Source organism: Syzygium oleosum, unplaced genomic scaffold (assembly GCF_021117445.2).
Source record: "Syzygium oleosum isolate NSW1041296 unplaced genomic scaffold, Sole_v2.1 Sole_v2.03, whole genome shotgun sequence".
Taxonomy (NCBI): Eukaryota; Viridiplantae; Streptophyta; class Magnoliopsida; order Myrtales; family Myrtaceae; genus Syzygium; species Syzygium oleosum.
In genome coordinates, this window is record NW_026607487.1 from 12,551,367 (window position 1) to 12,564,889 (window position 13,523).

The 13,523-nt window shown below is 39.7% G+C and overlaps 1 pseudogene; it reads left to right on the top strand.

Annotated features, from left to right (window-relative positions):
• Nucleotides 1–9,529: 9,529 nt before the first annotated feature.
• On the top strand, nucleotides 9,530–13,520 carry LOC115670731 (non-functional NADPH-dependent codeinone reductase 2-like; annotated as a pseudogene).
• Nucleotides 13,521–13,523: the final 3 nt, after the last annotated feature.

Sequence of the window (13,523 nt, forward strand, 5' to 3'; positions counted from 1 at the left end):
CTATTAAATATTAAGGCAGAGCATAATGTGTCTGCGGATTGCTTCAACTCTTTTGTTGAAGTAATGCGGGAATCATTGCCTCGTGATAACATCATGCCAAGTGATTTTTATGATATGAAAAAGCTAGTGGATAACTTAGGTCTTCCGGTTGTAAGGATTGATGTATGTAGTACGGGTTGTATGATATATTGGAGAGATGATGAAAATGCAGAATCTTGCAAATTCTGTAGCCAACCTAGGTACAAGATTAACAGGAGGCCGGGTCGTAATCAGAAGCGTAGACCATGCAAGCAAATCTTTTATCTGCCCTTAATCCCCAGATTGCAAAGGCTTTATGCGTCTAAAGCCATCTCTTGAACACATGACTTGGCATGCAAATCATGAAACAGGAAGAGGGTCTAATGTGTCATCCTTCGATGCGGAGGCATGGCAACATTTTGATAGAACATACCCTGAGTTTGCGATGGAGCCTCGGAACATCAGGTTAGGTCTCTGTGCCGATGGATTTGCTCCATTTGGGAAAATAGGAAAAAGTTATTCATGTTGGCCAGTTATCTTAACGCCGTACAATCTTCCACCTGGTATGTGCATGAAGACACCTTATATGTTTTTGACATTGATCGTGACAGGGCCGCAAAATCCGAAAAAGTTGATAGATGTTTATATGCAACCATTGATTGAGGAGTTACAACGGCTATGGGTTGAAGGTGTCCCTACATATGACGTTTCTACCGATCAAACATTTGTAATGAAGGCTGCCCTTCTTTGAACGATAAATGACTTTCCAGCTTACGGAATGTTATCTGGATGGAGTGCAGCTGGGATCTTAGGATGTCCGATATGTTTGGAGAGGTCAAAGTCATTTAGATTAAAACATGGAAAGAAGCCCAGCTATTTTGACTGTCACAGACAATTTTTACCGTAAAGTCATCCTTTCAGAAGGTATAAGAAAGAGTTCACCAAGAATAGGACTGAAAGAACGCGTCCACCAATGAGGTTGACCGGCGATCAAATTTGGGAGCGTGTGCAGGACTTTCCAACTGTTATTGAGAACCCGCACGGCACGACTTTTGCGTACGGAAGTACACATAAGTTGACAAAACGCAGTATATTTTGGGATCTACCATATTGGAAGGCTCATCTTATTCATCATAATCTTGACGTCATGCACATAGAAAAGAATGTTTTCGACAATGTCATAAATACTGTGATGGATGTCGCCGGAAAAACAAAAGACAACTTGAACGCAAGAAAAGATATGAGAGATATTTGCGATCGGCCAATACTAGCTGTGGATGCAAGCAGCAGGGGACCAAAACCGAAAGCAGTTTATACATTGGATAAGCAGCAGCAAAGGCGAGTTGTTTGTCAATGGTTGAAATATGTGCGGTTTCCTGATGGATATGCTTCGAACCTCGGGAGATGTGTTGATTTGAATGAATGCAAGTTCACAGGTTTGAAGAGTCATGATTGTCACATCCTGATGGAAAGACTAATTCCAATAGCTTTGAAGGAAGTTCTACCGAACTTTATATGGGGCGCCATTACAGAGTTAAGCAATTTCCTCCATGATATTTGCTCGACAGTATTAAAAGCATCGCACATGGAAAAACTAGAGAGAGATATTCCAATTATTCTTTGCAACTTAGAAAGGATATTTCCTCCAGCGTTTTTTGATTCGATAAAGCATCTCTTAGTTCACTTGCCTTATGAAGCCAAAGTTGCAGGTCCCGTCCAATTTCGATGGATGTATCCATTTGAGAGGTAATGTTTTTTTTAAAATATAGTTCAAATTAGTTTATCATATAATATGTTCCGATAAGCTTCTTTCTATTTCAACTAGATTCTTATATCATTTGAAGAAAAAAGTGAAGAATAAGGCACGTGTTGAAGCTTCAATTTGTAATGCATATATTGTGGAAGAAGTGACAACATTTGCATCATACTATTTTGAGCCGCACGTTCAATGCAAGAGGCGGAGAGCAGGCAGAAATGATGAGGGCCCCATTGATCCCAATTGCACAGCATTCTCTATTTTCAATTATCTGGGTCGACCAAGCGGCGCATGTCAGTTTCGTTACTTATCAGGCGAAGAATTTCATGCAGCCCATACTTATATTTTACTGAATTGCCCAGAAGTCGAGCCATACTTCAAGTAAGTGTAAATTTGCAAATATATGTTTTGTGTGTCAAATATTTGCTAATATTTATATGGTTTTTAATATTAGGATTTTCCAATCTGAAATGTTTGGACTACAATCAAATGAGTTTGACCGTTTGTGCGATGAACAATTTGCAGCATGGTTCAAGACATATGTAAGTTGCCTATGGACCAAAATCAAGTTATTAAAATTATATACATCATTTAGTATAATATATATTATTGACTTTGCATGTGTAACCTTAGGTTCACAGTAATTATGATGAAATTGGAGGGCAAGGATTGCTATATCATCTGTCATGGGGTCCACAGTTAAGAGTTCGAAGCTGGCCAGCATATTTCATAAATGGATATAATTTTCATACTCAAGAATATGGAATGGGAAAATCCACAATGAATAGTGGTGTGTCTGTTCGGTCATCCAATGGTAGCAATTCAGAAGATGATTTTTATGGCTTATTGGATGAAATCATAGAGATAGAGTACCCTGGACCATTAATGATGCGGGTTGTGTTATTTAAGTGCACGTGGTTCGACCCGGTCAAAGGAATGAAGGTGCATACGAAGTTCAATTTGGTTGAAATAAATCACAAGAAAAGGTATATGAAGTATGAACCATTTGTCTTGGCACAACAAGCAATTCAAGTATGTTATGCATCATATCCTAGTTTGAAACGTGACAAAGGTGATTGGTGGGGCTGTATGTAAAATCAAAGCACGGAGGAAAATCGAGGAACACTGGAAGGATAAAGCCTACCAACAAGAGGAAGTGTGTAACACGGTTGAAATTGAGGAATATAACATACCAACTTTACGAGATCCGTGTGGAGCAATGATAGATGTGGATCCAACTGAAATTTGCGAATTAAATGTACAAGAATATTCAGAATCTGATTTTCAGACACATGATGAAGACGAGGACGAAGACGAAGACGAAGACGACGACGAAGACGAAGATTAAATTTTTTGTCACAAAACACTATAGATGTGTAATTATTAACGCTACAAGTGCTATTTTGGTTGTTATCATTATTGTTCTTGTTATTATTGTTATTGTGCTTTTTTATTATTGTTATTGTCGATTATTCTTTTTATTTTAATTGATCATCCGAAATTTTGTCCCTAAATGCCGACAAGTCAAATATTATTAACGTGCCCTAACATTTCCGATATTCTAATTTCCATTGCAAAATTTGAGATGCCAAAATTTTGGACTGACAAAAAGACGTGGCAAATTTAGGACCCAAATAAATGAGATGCTAAATTTTTGACCGAAAAAAAGATGTCACAAATTTACAACGATATGTAGTATGTCCATATTTGCGACGGACCAATATATTCCGTCGCAAATTTGCGACGGACATTCGATGTCCGTCGCAAATTTTCGCAAATTTTGGGAGGGAAATTTTACCGTTCGAAATTTGCGACGGATAATTTAATCCGTCGCAAATTTGCGACGGATTTTTATTTCCGTCGCAAATTTTCCACGGATTTTTTTTTACGCAGTAAATTTTTTGTCGATCGAAAATTTGCGACGGACATAATTTAATCCGTCGCAAATTTGCGACGGAAAGTGGAGTTCCGTCGCAAATTTGCGACGGATAAGTATATTCCGTCGCAAATTTGCGACGGATTAAATTATGTCCGTCGCAAATTATGCGACGGAACTCAACCTATCCGTCACAAATTTTGCGACGGACTATACTGATCCGTCGCAAATTTTGCGACGGAATTTTTACGGTTCGAAATTTGCGAACGGATTTTTTTTTACGTTGCTTGCGACGGATTTTTTTTCCGTCGGAAATTTTTTGTCGATGGAAAATTTGCGACGGACATTCAAAGTCCGTTGCAAATTTGCGACGGAATGAGGAGTTCTGTCGCAAATTTGCGACGGGACATAGAAAGTCCGTCACAAATTTGCGACGGAACTCCTCCTTCCGTCACAAATTTGCGACGGACTTTGAATGTTCGTCGCAAATTTGCGACGGAACTCCAATTTCCGTCGGAAATTGCGATATTATTACCCCCTTCCCCGACGCCGCCCAAGCCCGATCTGCGCTGCTCCCCCGCCGCCGTCGCCATCGCGGCCGTCGCCGTCGCCGCCCGGCCTCGCGCCGCCGCCGCAGCCTCCCCGCCCGTCGCTCGTCGCTCCGCAGCCCCCCTCGCCCGTCTGGCGTTTGCCACGGCCACCCGCCCCATGCAGCCCCCCCATCGCCCGCCCGCCGCGCCGGCCGCGCCGTCGCAGCCGTCGCCGTTGCCGCCCGGCCTCGCGGGCGCCCCGCAGCCTCCTCACCTGTCGCCGGTCGCGGCCGCCCGCCTGCAGCCCCCCGCCCGTCACTCGGCCGGCGCCCTCGCCCCCACCGCCTCGCCGCCCTCGCGCGTCCGAGCAGCCAGCCCAAAGCCTCGCCGCCGCCGACCAGCCAGACCGACGCCTGCCGCCCGGGCCTCGCCGCCTCGCTCGCTGCTGTGAGCCGCCCACGCTGTTCGTCCGCGGCCGCCACCGTCACCATCGCCGCCCACCATCACCGGCCGAGGCTCCCGCGGAGACCACCGCTCGCTTGCCGCCCTTGCCGGAGCACGCCCACTGCCGCGCCGGCTGCCCGCCCGCTGACGCGTCGTTGCCACGTCGCCGCCGCCGGGCTCCGCCGACGCCTCGCCGCTGCCGGCCTGCCCGGCCACCCGCCTCCTAGTCGCCGGGCCGACACCGTCGCCGCCTCCCAACGCCATCGTCGCCGAGCCGCCGCCCAACGCCGTCGCCGCCGCCCGACGCCGTCGCCGCCGACCGACACCGTCGACGCCGAGTTCCGCCGTCGTTTGCCGTGGCCGTGGCCGAGCACCCGGCCAACTAGTCACCATTTGGGCCCACGCCGCGTCGGGGACCGCAACCTGTTCGATCGGCCGGTTTTTGTTGTCCTTGAACCAAGTAAGCAACTCCCTAAACCCTAGTTAGTATAATTAGGTAATTAGTCGGACTTGTTTAGGGATTATTTATGATCACTTTTCGTTGGCTAAGTTACGGGTCGATTTCAGGATTGCATGTGGCTTTGATCGATGGTCGACTGGTTAATTTGTCTATTATGTGGATTATTAAGCGTTAAATGACGATAGGGTGATTGATTAAGCGTTTTCACAGAAAATGCTTGAAAATTGAACAATTCTATAAAAAAAAATCATGTAAAATTACGGAAAATTAAAAAAATGGTATATGTTGACAACAAATATGAAATTTGACCGTAAAAGTTTTTTAAAATTTTTAAAAAACTAAATTTCATAATATCACAAAATAGCAAAAATTAATAGTGACCACCCATTTTGAGTGAAATTTAGAGTTTCTAACGTTCCAGGACAAAAAATATTAAAATATTAATAATTTTCATAACCTTATAAAATGGCTTAAAATAAATGTGGTCACCCATTGTGAGGGAAATTTTTATTTTTTTTGGGTGAAAAAAAATTAAAAAAATATAAAATTTCAAAACTGCATAGAATTGCCTAGAAAACATGTGGCCATCAACTTGCAGTGAAATTTAAATTTTTATTAAAATATTAATAATTTTCATAACCTTATAAAATGGCTTAAAATAAATGTGGTCACCCATTGTCAGGGAAATTTTTATTTTTTTGGGTGAAATTTTTTTTTTAAAAATATAAAATTTCAAAACTGCATAGAATTGCCTAGAAAACATGTGGCCATCAACTTGCAGTGAAATTTAAATTTTTTTAGGTGGCCAAAAAAAATTATAATTTAAAAAATTTCAAAACTTCACGGAATGGCTTATAATACCTGTGGCCACCCAGTTTTAGTTATATTTAATTTTTTTAACGTGCCCTAAAAATATTTAAAATAAAGAAGGACAAAAATTTTGGAAACTTTACCTAATAGCTTATACTACCTGTGGCCACCCAATTTTAGTATGGAAAATTTTTTTTATTTCACGGAAAAATTTTATATTAAAAAATAATAATTTAAAAATTCTACAAATTTTTAAATTTCAAAACTTTACAGAATGTCTTAGAATATCAGTGGCCACCAACTTTTAGTGAAATTTATTTTTTTTAGGTCCCAAAAAAAATTTAACAATAATAACAATTTTTCTCTTACAAAACTTTACAGAATGACTTAGAATACCTGTGGCCACCCACTTTCAGTGAAATTTAAATTTTTGTACGTGGTAAAAAAAAATTTAATCAAAATGAATGCGATTCATATAGTGATGTTTGATACCTGTGGCCACCCATATCGTGCTCATATATTGATGTTTCATATCAAATGAATGGGATTCATAGTATATTTGTTCGTAGGAAATTGCACGTCATAAGCACTCGACATTGGCTCATTTCAAAGAAACATTTTCTCAGTCTTTCCATCAAAATGGTAAGCTTCGTCATGTACATCATTATGTGTCCGTAATACGTGTCAATAGTTCTTTACATATTCGCATAACCTTCCGACTTGTCAGTATAAACGTGGAGGTCATTCGTATAGAAGACAAGCATCTTCCTCGTCCTCGTCCCCGGCCCTTTCCTCTTCCCCTGTCCCGTTATCTAACCCTCAACCACAATATGGTTCATCACAATATGGACACGTTGGCCCTTCCTCCAATACTCAACAACATGTTACGGGACTTGGCCACATGCGAATTGAATCTCCTCCAGTTCAATCTCCTTTAGCTCCCTCTCCTTCCGTTCCACCCCATTATTCGGCGGAACAATCGACTATTGACGGAAACACAGGTCAAGAAGATAACCGATTCTTCATATGCCCATTTGGAGATTCGTAAGTACTTCATTTTTATTTTAGTATATGTAATATTTAGGGCTTTAGATATTGATGTCAACTGAATTGTCGATGTTGCACAATATCCGTATGATTGCAGATTCACGAATGCTCCGTCTGTTGTGAGGGAATTGAACAAAATAGTAAGAAACTTTTGGATGGGAGAGTATATTAATTACAAAAGTGTTCCACAAGAAGTGAAAGAAATGTGGTGGAATGAGTTCAAGGTAAGTTTTACATATTTTATTTTCTCACCAATTAAGTTTGGTGTAGTATATTGATGGTCAAGAATGATGTAAAGGGACAGAACAACTCTGTAGTTTTCGATACCTAAAGGACCAGATATTTTTCCCGACATGAACTTTACAAAATCTGTCTATATTTGTCTGGTGCATAGTTATGGATATGTGATCATCATAATAACTTTCAATTTGTGTTTTTATTCATTGCAGCAGAAGTTCAAGTGGGAGGAATCGGAAGACAATGAAGTGAGAAGAATTTTCGATAAGAAAAACAGTGATTTTATGCGAAATGTCATGAATAGAGCGAAGATCAAGCAAGTGAAGCCGTCTTTCTTTACAGCTGACAATTGGGCGGCAATTAACAGATTTTGGGCATCTGAACAGAGTCGGCAACTCTGTGAGCAGAATAAGAAGAATCGATCTTCTAGCTCTAGTGATGGGTCAGCCACATATGCTGGGGGTTCTATCAACATTGCGGAGCATCGCAAACGACTGGTAAGTCTGTTAAATGAGTTATAAGTTAATTTAATTCAATTACTCATGTTTACATTTTGTAGGCACAAGAATTGGGGACGAAACCCACATTTGCAGCTACATTTGAACGCACATTTCAAAAGAAAGATAAGACATGGACTGGCGATCGAGCAAAAAGCTGTTAAGGTATGTAAGGTTATACTTTGGCTTATATGTAAACTATAATGAAAACCGTGAATGCTTTCAATATTTATGGTAGATATATGTATATATATAGTGATTTTATTTTCATCTACATTGTTAATGTAGGAAAAATATGATGAACTTTTAATGAGCAGTGCTAGTGGTAGTGATGATTGTCCTGAGTCTGGGCCACCAGTTGATAATATGGCATTATGGATGGAGGCAACGGGTGGGGTGAAAAAAGGGAAAATATTTGGGATGGGATCGTTGTCAAGGATGTACATGCCGAATAATCCCGGAAGTTCATCATCCACTGCGACTGGTTGAAGGAGGCCACGACAAGACGAGCAATTGACCCAAGAAGTGCATCGTCTGAATAATTTACTTGTTCAGAAGGACGAACAAATAAATAACTTAGAACAACAAATGAGACTCGTTATGCAACACCTTAACCTCAATCGCTATGACGATCCTCCTGTACCTCCAGCCAATCCAGTAGGTGATGGGCACAATGATGACCAACACATTGATGCCGAGAATGCTGATGATGATGATGATGATGATTTTCTCCAGTCTTTCTAGTTAAAATTCTCAAAATCGGGGTAAGCTTGCTTCATAATCTTGGTTTTTCATAATTTCACTCATATTCATAAGTAAGAACATTTATGTTCGTCCTGAAACGTATTTTTGTTAACCCTCTTGTTATTTTACACCTAGTTCCACATCCATGCATAAACGCTTCTTTTATATTCGGGATCGATTTATGTATCGACATTTCCTCAGTGCCTCGACAAAAGTGACTACTTTTGGTGTCCTGCCATCGTACCAAAGCTGCGTCTTCTTGTGTATGGTTTTTCTGCGTCTTCTATGGTTGTCCCGTCTCTTAGTTCATGTTTTGAATGTATTGTAAGATTGAATATCCAATAGAATCATGTCAGACTCTGTAACTTTCCTTCAGTTATTTGTTTCAATTATATGTCATTGTGGCTTGTTTGTTAGAATTTATGGTTTGTTCGTTTTTCTGTTTCAATTATATGTCATTGTCTCCTTTGTTTGATATGGACAATAATTTATGGTCGAAATGATGTAAACATAGCGACGAATATTTTAAGCCGAATTTTGCGATCATAACAGTTCGTCGCTAATTTGCGACGAATACATTTTTCAACGAATTTTTACGCGAACTTTGCGACGAATTTTGCGACGAAATATTCGCGACGAATTTTGCGACGGATTGTATTCGTCGCTAATTTTGCGATGAAATTTGCGACGAATTTTGCGATGATTTTGCGACGAAATTTGCGACGAATTTTTGCGACGAATTTCCGACGAAATTTGCGATGAATTTTGCGACGAATTTTGCGACGGATAGAGTTCGTCGCAAATTTGCGACGAATTTTGCGACGGATTGTATTCGTGGCTAATTTGCGATGAATTTTGCGACGAATTTATGTTCGTCGCAAAATTTTGCGACGACCTAGTAGCGACGGAATTTTTTCCGTCGTAAAATTCGTCGCAAATTCGATTTGCGATGGATTTTTTCAAATTTTTCGTCGTAAATTTCGTCGCTAATTCGGTGTTTTTTTGTAGTGTGCGTTTTTTCTCGTATTGTCTTATTCATGACTTCAGATTGTGGATGCGAATTGCGATAAGATGCGTGAAGTTATAGGACTCTTCTTATCCAACCACAATCCACATTTGACGAAACAGCTCCCTGCATTTGATGTGGGACCACTTGTTGACGTTTCTCTTCTGCACTATGCGAGTTCCCTGCATTGGATAGTCTTTTTTCTTGATATATTTTACTCCATGCCGATTGGAATATGGTCACAACGGGATCTATATATGCGTTGAAAAGAGATTCATTCCTACAGTTTAGGGCTCGCCTGTATCATAGAAGAGTGAGGACAAACATGACCAATGCTATTATTCCTGAGACTCAGCTCAACACAAGCGGCAAAGCGATCCCGCTTCTTGGCTTCGGAACAGCCGAGTTCCCGTTTGGCTCCTCCGACAACGTGAAGGAACACCTTCTCCATGCGATCCAATTGGGTTACCGACACTTTGACTCGGCCGCACTCTACCTGTCCGAACAGCCCCTCGGAGAAGCCGTGGCCGATGCCCTCGAGCTCGGCCTCATAAACTCACGTGAGGAACTGTTCATCACCACGAAGCTCTGGTGCAACGACGCGCATGGCGACCGCGTTGTCCCTGCGCTCCAGAGATCCATCAAGTATTAACATATGAATCATACTAGTACCATGTTCGTGCGTTTCATTATCCTTGTGTTCACTTCGTTGGTCGGTTCTTATGTGTAGGAATCTAGGGCTCGAGTATGTGGACCTGTATCTGGTGCATTTACCGTTGAGCTCGAAGCCAGGGGAGTGTGAGTTTCCGATGAAGGAGGATCTGCTTCCATTTGATTATGAGGGTGTGTGGAAGGCCATGGAAGAGTGTCAGAAGCTGGGCTTGGCCAAAAGCATAGGAGTGAGCAATTTCTCATGCAAAAAGCTTGAGAAGGTGCTGAGCATCGCTGAGATTCCTCCTGCTGTGAACCAAGTGAGCTTTTTGTTGGACCCTTGGTATTCATGCTTACTTGAAATTGCTCTAGAGAAAAAAACATGTTTCTCATAACAAAGAAAAACTACCAAAAACATATTTTCCAAAAATAAATGTATTTCAAGTCTAGCATTGCTCTTCTTTTAAATGTTCACTCAGTCTTCATGTGCAATTTTGACTTCAAAATTGTTCAAGTTCGCTATGTGTTGAGTAGGAGCTTCTGAGTTTGGAGGTAAAACCTTATGTTGGAATTTGTTTTGGAAGAGATAGGAAATACCACAGCTCAAGTCATTTTGATGCTTCAGCCAAAACAGGAAAATGATCACTCTGAATTCTGATGCGTTAACATGTTCAGGGGATCTACTAAAAAAAAACATGTTCAGGGGAAAACACTGTTATTAAATTGGGTCATGTTGTCCTCCGGCATGAGTAGGAAATTTCCTCCGATCCAAGCCCTCGTTCATGAAAAAATATTAGGTGAGACGGTCATGCCAAATTAGTGAGAAGACAGTCCATTCAGAGCGCGACACATGTTTAGAAGGGCTCACATGTCAGAAATTATTTTAAATCCCTCTCTTTCTCTCTTAGTTACTTCTCCTTTCGTCCTAGCTTGCATGTATTTTCTCTCTTTCCCTCAGTTTCTCTCTAGTTGCAGAGATGGCAGAGCATGTTGAGAACAAAATTAGAGGCATCTCAAGCTTCTCGGTTCTTTGGGTGCAAGTTCAAAAGAAAAAAAAGGCAGAAGTTAAGGATTTTGTTTTTTTTTATTTTCTCACAAAGCCATAACCCTCTATTTCTACCGTGGTATGTAAAATCGAAACAGGGTATGTAAAACCCAAACTGAGAGGCGACAACGGAGGCAGCAGCGTGGTTCGTTGGATGAATAAAGATAAGTAATAGGAGCCCGTGCCTCTCTAAATTTTCTTAGAAAACGAAAGAGGAGGAGAGAGAGAAGAGAGGGAGAGTGTCCACAAAGTAGAGTGTGTCAGCAATTCAAAATTTCTACGAGGCAGGACCCATTGGTACACGTGCCACGCTCTAAATGAATTGTTTTCTTTCTAACTTGGCAAGTCTTCCTACGCAATATTTTCTCCTGGTTCGTGGGATTTTCCCACAAAAAAAAACCTCATCTATCTAATTCGGCGTGAGAAGGGTGTTATTTTTATTTATGATTTTGTATGGGTGTGATTTGATTATGAAGGTGGAGATGAACCCACTGTGGCAGCAACAGAAGCTAAGGGAATACACGTCTCCGCCTACTCTCCGTTGGGCGCCAAGGGAACATTCTGGGGGACCAATAGGGTGATGGAATCCGAGGTGCTACAAGAGATTGCCAAAGCCAGAGGGAAGACACTTGCCCAGGTTGTCATCAATCTCTATCCACCCTATCCTTCTCGAATTCGATGATGCTATGCATACAAACATTGATTTAGATGACTAATTTAGACACTTGATCCTCTTAAATCAAAATTCTATGCAGCTAGGCTACGGTAAGTTATAGTTATGTAAGATATACATTATAAAGACTTGATCAATTTGGTTAGGGGAAATATATAAACCCTGAAAACACATAAATATTCCTTAACATTGGATCACTCCATCTCACTATAAGAGATTCAGCGGATTAGTTGACCAAGTCCAACAATTGAGCTAGAACTATGTAAAATGTTAGAACATTACTTATTTCTATTAATATCTCTCGGGTTATTATCCTTGTAGATATGTAGGCAACTTTACTCTTTACTCCTTATATGATGAGAAAATGATACAAATAATCCTTAAACTTTGGCCCACTATGTAATGTCATCCTTGAATTTTTAATTCGTTCAATATGATTTTTGAATTATTTCTAAATGTTTAATCTAGCCATAAACTTTCAATTTGTCAAATCTGATCCCTCAACTTTCTATATGATAGTCCAAAAGTTTCATAATTACACTATTGCTTGAATTTTATAATATCGTTTCCTTTCGATCCATTTCTAAATCAACAAAATTATGATATCTTTTTATTATCTTTATGTTTTTTTGGTCTTTATAAATATTATTATGGTTCTATTGAAATATTTTTAACTTATGATCTCCATATTAGTAAACATATAACATCATTTAAAATTATATCGGATTCTTTTTTCTTTTATTTTATTGATAAGTGTTTTCATTGTAATATTTAATAACGATTTTTTATTTATCTCTAGATTTATCGTACTTATATAAATTTAAAACTTAGTTCCTAATTTTTTAGATAGATAAAATCATCAAGTTTTTGTGTTTTGCGTTTTTTTAATTAAGTTTAGCTAAATCTATAAATAAATAATTAAAAGTAGCAAGATGAGTTTCTACTTTTACTATAATAGAGTTCATAATTTAAATTATACTTAATGGAACTATGGTAATAATTTATAAAGACAAAAATGGGTAAAATAGTAATAAAAAGAAAACCATATTTTTTTTGTCAATTTATGAAATGGATTGAAATGACCATATAATTTGAAATTAGGCAATATTGTAATTATGAAAACTTGTGAATATTTCCAAATGACTGCCTTATTTTGTTATGAGAAGTTGATGGACTGGATTAAACAAATTGAAAGTCTAGAGACTAGATCAAACATTTAGGAATAGTTCGATTACCATATTAAACAAATTAAAAGTCCAAAGATGACATTGCACGTCGAACCATAGTTTATGGACTATTTATGTCACACTTCCTACTTGGATATCCTTCAAACGAATGGTCAAGCTCATATATTGGCTATATTATTGGTTCGCATGAAGGTTTGTTTAAGGTGGGCATATGAACAAGGAGTCAGTGTGCTAGTGAAAAGCTTCAACGTGGAGAGGATGAAAGAGAACCTTCACATTTTCGACTGGAGCTTGAACCTTGAAGAATTGAACAAAATTAGTCAAATTCCACAAAAGAGAGGATTCCCCGGACTTCAATTTGTATCCCCAGATGGTCCTTACAAGTGTCCCGAAGAGCTCTGGGACGAGGAGATTTAATCAAGAACTATCGATTTCTTCAATAAGTTCATTCAACTTGAGACGTATTATTGAATGAACTGTTCTGAGATTGTTGAACCTTAATGCCAAATGAACTGTTCTGAGATTGCCTTATTGTCTAACTT